This window comes from Syzygium oleosum, unplaced genomic scaffold (genome assembly GCF_021117445.2).
Source record: "Syzygium oleosum isolate NSW1041296 unplaced genomic scaffold, Sole_v2.1 Sole_v2.21, whole genome shotgun sequence".
In the NCBI taxonomy this organism is placed as follows: domain Eukaryota; kingdom Viridiplantae; phylum Streptophyta; class Magnoliopsida; order Myrtales; family Myrtaceae; genus Syzygium; species Syzygium oleosum.
The window spans coordinates 2861291-2871934 of NW_026607505.1; the positions used below are offsets into that span (position 1 = coordinate 2861291).

At 40.7% G+C, this 10644-nt stretch overlaps 1 pseudogene; it reads left to right on the forward strand.

Moving 5' to 3' along the window:
• Positions 1-5595: 5595 nt before the first annotated feature.
• On the forward strand, positions 5596-7094 carry LOC115690739 (uncharacterized; annotated as a pseudogene).
• Positions 7095-10644: the final 3550 nt, after the last annotated feature.

The following is a 10644-nucleotide window of genomic DNA, read 5'->3' on the forward strand; positions in this document are numbered from 1 at the left end:
GTGATGGGATACCACATGTATATATAAAGAACACATAAATCAGTAAATAAATATGTCAGATACTTTAGTACTCCATTTTCACGTGTGTCGGATTATGAACGACATATGGAATTTCACGTGTAGAGGCCGCGTATGCAAAGTAAATTGGTACTGCCAAGATAAAACTAAAATATGCAGAAGTGAAATATACCCTTTTATTGCTTCGTATATATTTATGTATTTTCACACGCATACCTATCTGCTCATTATGTTCAGACCGAGAAAACGAAGCAGAAAGAAAGATGACACAATTCTATGGACGGACAATAACAGAAGACCGAACGCATTAACCACATCTTCAAAGCACACAACGCCTCTCTCTTATGTAATGGCATGCGTCCTTCTCTCTGGTGTTGCTGGCAACCTGGAGATGAAGTTCCTCGATGGTAACTCGTCATCTACATTGCCCTCATCGGCGCCACCTTCATCGAAATTCATGGAGTAACTCAGAGCGTCATAATGGAGATCCACGGACGAGTGCCGCCTCTTGTGCCTCCCGAGACGCGACCTGGGATTCTTTGTCTTATCCTTGAATTCAGGCATTTCCTGGGCATTTACAGGTTTCATCCACGGACAGGACAACCTCCCGAGCCGAGGAGACGCGGCGTCGCCGTAGGAGGGTAGAGGCTCGTCCTCCCCATGGCATTGGCGCATGTGGAAGCAACACGGAAGCTGGCGGAGGGAGGACTTAATCATCTGCCTGAGAGAGGTGGGGCTCGCTAAGTCCATAACAGTGGCCGCGTATTGCTGGTCGCTACGCTGGTGGGGTCACGGCGGCGGCGACGCGGTGGTACAAAGGCATGGCTGGTGGCGGGTCTCTAAATTATATGGAGGAGATGAGGGAAGGGATGTGGTTGTACAAAGGGATGTTGCCTTGGAGACAGAAATAGCATACTGACGTAGTATCGAAAGAATTCTAGATTCCGTTTTCTGTAAAGGAGTGGTTTTACTTTTTTGAAGGCGGAATTTTGGGGAAGTTGAGATAATTCTTGAAGTTCCTGTCTAAATCTTGATGCAACCATTTTTATCCCCGTGAAAGCTGAAAGGAATTTACGAAAAATACATTAACCTTCTAGAACTTTTGACTATTTTGTTTATCGTGCATCAGTATATACAGGTATGTAATACGATGATGTTCTTAACTTCGGGCGCATCACAAAGTGTTGATCTCCACACACACACACACCAAAAAGACAAAATCTCGACATCTTCTAAACAATCATACATGGGATTATAGACTGAACAACACATGCAAATAATACCTTCTCAATAAGCTCTTTTATTCATAATTTATCCCATGTGTCGTAGAACGCGTGTTACACAGACATTGGTCAAATAATTATGAGTGAATGCTGAGATTCCAAAATAAGGGTTGTTGGGAGCGCGCAGCAGAAGCTCGATACCGTCATCTGGAGAGATCGTCAAGAGAGAGCCCAAGGCCGAGCCTGTCGACATATCCAGTTGGATTCACTTTCACTCAAAAGCTTAAGCTAATAAGTTATGGGCCAACTAGGGTATATTAACTACTCACTACCACATCGATTATCCGATGTGGGACTTCTCTAACATAACTCACGCGTGTATCTCAACAATCTCCCCCTCACATGTGAGCTCAGTGCTAGGTTTGTTCCCCCTTAATTTAAATATTTTTTTTGCATTAACTTATCTCGACTTGAATTTCTAAGTCATTGCAATGCACCTGCAACTATGCACAACAAGGGTGCGGGTTATTGTATCCGGAACTGTCACCAATCATTACCTACAACCTTTGGATTTGCGTCATGTAGCGATCCAACACACCACAAGAAAAGATCTAAACCATTCGTTCCATCTTTCCCTATCCGAGGCCAAGCGAGCCCTAAATTTGGATCTAGGGCTCAATTGACCTCCCCCGAGCTGAGCCTTGAGCCCTCGACTCATAGCCGTCAACTCTTGTCCTCGTTGATGGAGACAAGGGACGAACCGGCATTGTGCTTGGAGATGGAGGACGAGAGCTCAGTCGGATGAGCGAGCAGGGCACGTGAGTGTACAAAGAACGGAACGAGTGAGGTCGAGAGAGAAAAAGAGAGAGGGGCCACTGCAGCTTTGACGGCTGAAGGAGGGGTGGTGCACGCGTGCGACGGCGGTGCCCGGGTTCTGGTGGCTTGGTATGGTTAGGTGGGAGAGAGGGAGAGAGAGTTTTTTGGCGGGGTGTTTGAGAGATACATTACGAAAATCCAATTATCCATGAAGTGGTAACAGTACATGGTCACGGGGTGCAAAAACAGTACCTCCGCACCCCTTCAATTAGGATAGATTAGATGCTTCCGCCGAGGAAAAGAAGTACAAAATATTTGTTAAGTAGTTGCTTACATCAAAAGCAATGAGGATTGTGAAGTAGTTCAACATAGATTGAATCATGATGCTTGCAGCTGGGAAACGTATGTGCGCACGTCTTAGTCTAGATTACTATAATGCTCAAATTGCCATTAGAGGAAAACCTTGAGGTAGAGTGTGGTGATGGGTATGCATAAGAAAATCAGGAATTGACATCTTCTGCTATCATGAAAGAGCTATTAGTCTTCATTTTGTGAAATAAAAAGATATTTCAAAGATATGGAGATTTAGGTTCTATTCATTTCGCGAAAAAAGTGACATTTTTGGAAAATATTTCCAGAAAGTCATTTTTTTGGAAAATGACTACATTTTCCAATGTTCGGCTAAGACTTGAAAATGAAATGAAAAATATTTTCCGTCATTTGTTAAGGAAAATCTCATTTGATTTTTAGCGTCGTCGTTTGGTTGGAAATTGTTAACATGAACTTGACCATCCTACGTGGCTCGGTAGGCGCTAAGTGGACAATTTTTTGTAATTTTTTAAAGGAAAATATAATTTTTTAATAATTTTTTTATTTTTGAATTTTTAAATAACTTTTCTTTTCTTTCTTCCTTTGCCAGTCGTTAGCCACGGCAACAGCTGGCGACTGGCCACAAACGAGGGACGAGCTCAAGCCTCACTGGTCGCAGGCGATGTCGAGCCTCGCCTGACCTCACCTCACCTCACCTCACCAAATTTAGCAAGGCTCGGCCTTGCTTGAGTAGAGGCCTTCCCAGATCTGGCGAGGCGAGGCTCAAGCTTGTTAGCCACGGGAGAGCTTGTCCCTCACCTATGGCGGGTCACCGGGCGTTGTCGTGAGTGGCAACCGGCACCGGAAGAAAGAAAAGAAAAAATTCAAAAATTCAAAAAATGAAAAAGAAAAAAAAAGAATTAAAAAGAAAAGGAACGTGAATGAGTGTAGGGAGGAAAGAGAAGGGAAAATTAGAGGAAATCATTTTCTTCGAAACATATTTTTTTCATTGGGGGAAAATGTTTTCCTTGACTAATTTATTTTTTCTGAACTGAATGCCGAAAAATCTGGAAAATATTTTTCTAGAAGTAGTTTTTCGTAAAATGAAAAAGTATGGTATACTATACACTGCCACCCAAGGGCCCAAAAACATTGTCAAAAGAAGGCAAAACGAAAACAAAGCCCAAAGCCACGATTGATTCAAATGTGCAAGCGCAACAACTAATATTCTTTCGTCTAAGTCTCGCAACAAAGTATTTTCTATAGACGTAACAAACTTATAAGACATGGGTGAAATTTGATTAGGTACATATGACATGTCGGTCATGCAACTGATACATAATATACTTTCTCTTATTATGACATTATTTTTATTTTCTTAGAAATCCTCCGAGCTCGTTTTCATCAAGAAATCTCTCTCTATCTTTTTTTTTTTTGGTGATTAGTAAAGAATGCACAAATAAATCCCAAATTTGATCCAAACAATTTGAAAATTTTACATCACGGGGCCCGATTTGGAACTCGAGTAAAAGTTTGTGCTTTTATTAAGACAAAAAAAAGTTCGGACCATAATTATCACTCAAGGTAACGTTTGTGTTTTTTTTAGGAATTAGCCCAAAAAATGTGGGTTGCACGAATTTTCGAAGCCACCTTGAGTCTATTGCGGGTTATGAGGTGAACCCTCCACTAAAGTTCTAATTAAATGAAGATTTGGTGAGCGGAAGAGTTCTAGGGCTTGAATACGAAATAGAACCAATGAATAATAATAAGTCTGATCGTTTGGCTAAAACCCCCAAGATAAGATAAAGAAAAGAGGAGAACTTCTAACACAATTTATGTAGCAGTTACTTGGTCCAAAAGAAGGCCCTGGTCATTTAAAATAAAAAATATAGCACGCACATAAAGTCGCAATTATATTGGGATTATATAACAATTTCGCATGGAAATAAAACGTACACGTGTTATAAACATTGCGCGGCCGATGATAGCGATAGATTATATATCCATTAACAATTCATTGATTGTCTTTTCTTGCGTCCGATTATTGCAATTGCTTGACCCCGCCCAATGCAAGTGAGCACTTAAATTTGGTGAGATTCACATTGAAATTGCACGATCCAATGACGCGCATGCACCAGACTCGCATAAGTCGAGCACTTAGAACAACTCTCTCCCTCCTCATATTCGAATCAACTAGAAAACTTTAATTGCAATATGACGCAAAAACCGAGGCAAAAAAAAAAAAACACTGCATGAGTTAACCAACAAGAGTACGATGTCAATTGATTAATCTGTTAATATGCTAATTCGGTGTACCAAGAGAGAAACTCCTCAGTGTGTATATATAGAGTTCTCTATCTAGTGTGTATTAAGTTACCTTTTTTCTTGATAGGTAAAAGTCAGGAAAATTATCAAAAAAATCATAAACTTATCGTGTGGATGTCAATTTAGTCTTAAATATTTTGATAATTTACCAATTTAACCAATTTTAGCCAGAAATCGCTATGTGGCACAACTGGTGCTAACTTAAACAATTTTTTTCTTTTTGAATTTTTTTCCCTTATTTTTCCTTCTTTCTCCACCGATCATCGAGCCTCAGCAATAGCCAGTGACCAGCCACTAGCAAGGGTCAACCTCCTCGGATTGAGCGAGGTCAAGCCTCGCCTAGCCTCTAGCGAGGATTGACCGTGCCGGATCTGGCGAGGTCCAGCCTCGCCCTCGCTGGATCTAGTGAGGATCGAGCCTAGTCGAGGCTAGGTAAGACTTGCTCAAGGCTGGTGAGGTCGATCTGCCAAAGGTCGGGGCGGTCGACCCTCGTCCGCTTTCGCCTGTGGTTGGTCGACGGCCATCGCCAAGGCCCAACCAAGGAAGAAGGAAAAAAAAAGTAAAAAAGAGAAAAAAATCTATGATTTATAACAAATTAAAAAAAAAAAGCAAAAATAGGTTCCCGTCAGTGATGGCTGTGCCATGTAGAACGGCCGACATCCACGTCAGTGAATTTTGGCCAAAATCAAAATTTCAAAAGATTTACAACAAAATTGATCAAATTAAAATGTTTAGTACTGAAGTGGCATGCGTATAAAAGAATGATGACTTTTTTAGTAATTATCCCTGTAAATGTCATATTCCAAACACCAAGTCTAGTCTATTGCTAGAAGAGATGTGTCAAGCCTTTAAGATGCTGATTACAGAGGTGAAAACTAAGGCAAGTCATGTCACATAATTATTTGAGGATGCGAGTAGGTATATATGTAGCAGGTTTTGACATTATCTGGACAGGCTATTGAAACTTCGAGGTAGGATGGTCAGCAGCAGGAATGAAGCTTCCTTGCTTTTTAAGAAAAATGAAGGGCCAAATAAAAAAGGCAAGCAGGATGCTATGAACTTCCTTAGTTCGATTCCGGGTTCACCTGCAAGCAAAAGATTCTTGTAAGATCTTCCTTTTTCTTCAACACCTACCCTCTCTCTCTCTCTAAATATATGTTCATTCATCCGCTGAATTAATCCAAAGCTCATTTGCAACTTAATTCTAGTACATATTCTTCGTAAACTCGATTGCCAAGATGCTTCCTGGAGTCGAATGTGCCCGGAGGAGAAGGTTCTATCAGAGCCGAGAACAGCCCGACTCGCCGGTCATCACTACTACCGCCGCTACGACTACTACAAGACGTTCCTCGTTCTGTCTCTACACAACCCAGCATGCCGCCGCCACCTCTTTTCTAGTACGTAGTTCTGTCCTCTCTGTCTCTGTCTCTGTTGCGTGAGGTCGTAATTAGAGGGCCTCGAGATTTCAGGGAAAAGAGGTTTCAGATGCATATATATATGCGAATCTATCGCGAAATGTTTCGTTGAGTCTCTTCTCTTCAACATATCTTGTTTCTGATATTCAAAGTTAGGTTAGATTTGTCGCTTGATCTGATGTATCCATAACTTTTCTCATTTTCTTCTATTGTGAAAATCAGCAAGGTAGGAACATAATCAACCAAGCATATGGAGATGACGAGGAACTGGGAGGAGTGGCAAGGGAAGCCAAGCATAGACTGGATGAGAGGTTGGGAACTCAGAGGAAACCAGAAACCATGAGAAGGTCAACGGACGAACTTGCGTTATGACAACTTGTTCTTTTTCTTTTGTTTATTTTTGTTGGAATTAGCTGCAAGGTATGAATTGGAGCAAGAACCTTCAGACTCTATGGTTGTGTGGGATTTGTTCTCCAAATTGGAATTGGAGCGAAAAACCGTTTAATTATTATCTTTGCTTGATCTTTTTAGGCACGACGATGGAGAGAGCTCGAGAGCAAGGGAATTGCAATTGCAGACGATGGTTCATGGAGTGCAGAGTGTCAGCAAAGGCAGCGGTTCTACCATTTCGAAGATGTTTGGTTGGGGCAAGATGACGAGGTGGAGAGCCACAGATCAAGACGAGTGCGCCATTTGCCTGGAGAGGTTCGAGGCCGGCGAGACCCTGGTGCACCTACCCTGTGCGCACCGATTCCACTCAAGGTGCTTGGTTCCGTGGCTGGAGGCTCACGCTCATTGCCCCTGTTGTCGAATGGGCATCTCCACATAGTCATACAGGGGAAACTTCCCTGCGACTTCCTTCTTTTGAAATGCTGTGTTACCAGCAGCAAATAGTGTTAGCAGTCGACAACATGGTCGAATCATTTGGGCAAGTTTAAACATATATGTATGTACTACTTGCATATTGTGGTAGTTGACCCTTCATAAATCTTTAGCGGGCTATAGAAACGATCGGTTAAGGATGCATGTGGAGAGTGACGAAAAGCGAATCATACTCTAAACTTGAGAAATTTGAGTTGAGAAATCTTAATACATAAGCACAAATTATATCCACAGGTGTACATGTTATAATCGTTATTCAATTGAGATACGGCAAACGAAGACCCATCGTGTCGGTACAACACGAGCTCCTAAGGAGTACCGATGAAATATGTGTCTGGCGATAAATTTAAGCAACCTGCCGAACTCATCACCAGAGGAAAAAAGCTGTAGCTGCCAAGCAGGAGGATGATGGCTACCTTGGAGCTTGGCTTTGCCAAGCACGTCTCAGAAAGAAAAAACCTGAAAAAAACAGCGGTACAGCCGATAATATCAAAATCTACTTTTATCATATATTCACACACAACACATCAATCTTCAGGATTCAACTACAATCAGCAACTTGTCTGGCATATTTGAGCTTGAGGGATCATGTACAACATCTATCTGTGATTATAGATCTTGGAAGGGCTCTTCAAAGCAATAGAACACAACTCCTTCGCACTTTCGACGAAGCTTGGTCTTTCTGATGGCTAATATGACCAGCACCTTGATGTAGCTAGCAAGGATCACCTAGAGGGGGGTGAATAGGTGATCTTAAACAATTTTTATATTTTTATGCGGAAATGAAAAACACAGATGAGTCTGAATAAAATTCAGATTCAAAACAGATTGTATAGACGGTGCTCTTGATGTGCAGAATGTAAAATAAGAAATAAAGGATAGAAAATCTGCACACAAGTTTATAGTAGTTCGGCTTATAGTAAGCCTACGTCCACTCTCCCACGCTGACAGCCTACCGGCTGGATTTCACTATGTAATTAATGAGGAATTACAACTTTAGAGTGATAGCACTCTTGTGTATGATAGGACTCTCCATCTTACACAATCACCCTTACAAGGTATCCCTCAATATCTTAGTTTTGGCTCAGCAAGACAAGTAAAGAATGATCAGAGTAAACTCAGACTTTGGACTTGTTGATTCTTGATTCTGTTTTCTTCTGCTGCTCGTTGATTTCCTTAAATACTCTTCTACTTCCACACTAGCCGTTGGACAGCTTTCAGAGGATCATCTTCCAATCTTCAACTTGGACAGATTTGTATAATAAGGATTGAGTAGCCGTTAGATGACAGATTCTGAATCCCGCTGATTCTGGTCGCCCATACAATCAGAATCTTGATTTCCACAAGTAGAGCTTTGTCCGTTGTAATGCATACTTGTCGAAGTATTTGATTGTCCATTAATTATTGTCTTAGATTTAAACAATCAAAACTTTCCTTCGTGAAATCCATACCGGTCACTAGTCGTTATGTTTGTTTCGACTCTCGCATCTCGCGCCTCGAAGAATTTCTGCGTCTCGCGTCCGAATAAATTCTTCGTCTGCATCTGACTAATTCTGCGTCTGAATCTCAGAACTAGGATAATGTGGGTCTTCAATAAAATATTTGACAACTTGTAAAGTCTGAATAACTTCCTTCTGAGCTTCCATACCTGGAATAAATTAGTTCAGAATAAGTTTCAAATTTACAATAAATTGGAAGGTTTTGTCAACTTCAAAATCAATAGGAGTTTTCCTCAACAATCTCCCCCTTTTTGATGGTGACAAAACTTTCCTGCAGATTGAATTAATTTGAAATTGATTTGTAAATGAATAAGCATATTGAGCGTATTGATGCTCAGATTGATATTGAAAGAGCAAACTCTGTTGTCTGTGTCTTTCTCTTCCTTTGCATATAACCTGCATTTGTTCCTGCGTATTAACATTAGTATAGCAAATCTATAGCAAATCTGCATATAATTTCTCCCCCTTTTTGTCAACAGCAAAAATAGAGAGAATAAGTAATTGATATTAAGCAATCAATTAGTCTAACAACAATTGTTAGAAATATTACAGACCAGATGAAATTAGATTGGTTGGAGAGAAATGTTAAAAACAAGCTATTTTTTTGAAGGGGTACGAATCAGTTGAAAATTTTCCAATATTGAGACAGTCTCCTCAATCTTCGAACTGCATTGACCTACAGCCTTATCCATGTTGGACGAGCATGCAGCAATGGCTTTCTCTAGATCTGCTTTGTCTGCTGCTGCCTGAAGCTGTTGAGATTTGTTGTTTTCCTCAACAATTCTTTTAAGAGTCTTCATGTCTTATTGTAGAGCAGCTTGTTTTTCTTTAATTTCAAGCAGAATAGAGAGAATGTTCTAATTGATAGAGGACTGTTCCTGGACATTAGCTTGCTGATCGTTCCCTTTGGCTGATTCCGGTGGAATCTCCCCCTGAACAGGTGCTTCATCTTCAAAAACATATTCTTCATGAATTGGTTCTGAAACCTTGGGATCCGGTTCAGGAACATGTTCTGAGCCTCCTGTTTCAAAGTGTTCAGCTTCTGCTTCATCATTTTCATCATGCAGAAGAATTTTTCGTTTCTTGTACACTTTGATTGGGTTAGGAGAAACAGTCTTCTTGCTAGCTGAGCTAGTTCTTTTTCTTTGCTCTTTTTTTTTTCTCAAATTTCTTTCCAACATATTTGGCCTCCGACTATTGAGCCTCTTTTCCCTTTGCTTTTTCTTTTACATCATCAAACTGTTTCATCTTGGAGAGCATTCTTTCCCCAACATACATACAGGGAATAGGGTTCTTGCGCAGATCATCAGGAATAGATATTTTTAAGAACATGAAGATGCGAGAGATTAGAGCACCATATGGCAATTGACCCTTGTCCTTCTGCAATGTTCTGTACATATGGAAGATGATGATATGAGGAAGAGAAAAGGATTGACCTGTCAAGATAGCCCAGATGAGCTTGATTTCAGATTTTGATAGGTCAGTTTTTTAGGCTGCTTTGGGCTTCAAACAGTTGATTATGATCTTATGCAAGATTGCCAATCGTCTGGATAAGTCAGAATAGGAAAGATGACATTTAGATCCTTGAGCAAATTTTGGATTTTCAGAAGCCACCTTTGAAGCATCTTCAAGATTTACTGCCAAAGGAGTAAACTTAGAGTGTTTTGCTCCAATTATCCTTGCCAACTCATCCGCCTTTAGATCAAACCTCTTATCACCAACAGTAAATTGAATCCAGTTGGATGATAGAATGGAGAGATTTGAATAAAAATAGGCAGTTAATTCAGCATAAACATTGACAGACTGAAGGCAAAATTCACAAATTCCCAACTTCTCAAACAGATGCTTAACTGAAATGCCAGCCTTCTCTAGATAGTCAAAATCTACAGTCCTGTGATTCATGACCCCTCGAGCAAGTAACGGATCATAATACACATTATGTTCAGTGCTTCTGAACAAACTTCCTGTACCAGGCAAACCAGATGCTATTCCCACCTTCATCTCAAAAAGATAAAAGAAACGAGCATCATCATCAGGAACAACAAATTTTGAGGCACTAGTGGACTTAGGGCTTATATGAATCGATTTCTTTTCAGAAGGAGTTGAAGCTTCTCCGACTTTTTCCTTGCCCTTTATGGAGGAAGTCTCTTGTGGGGT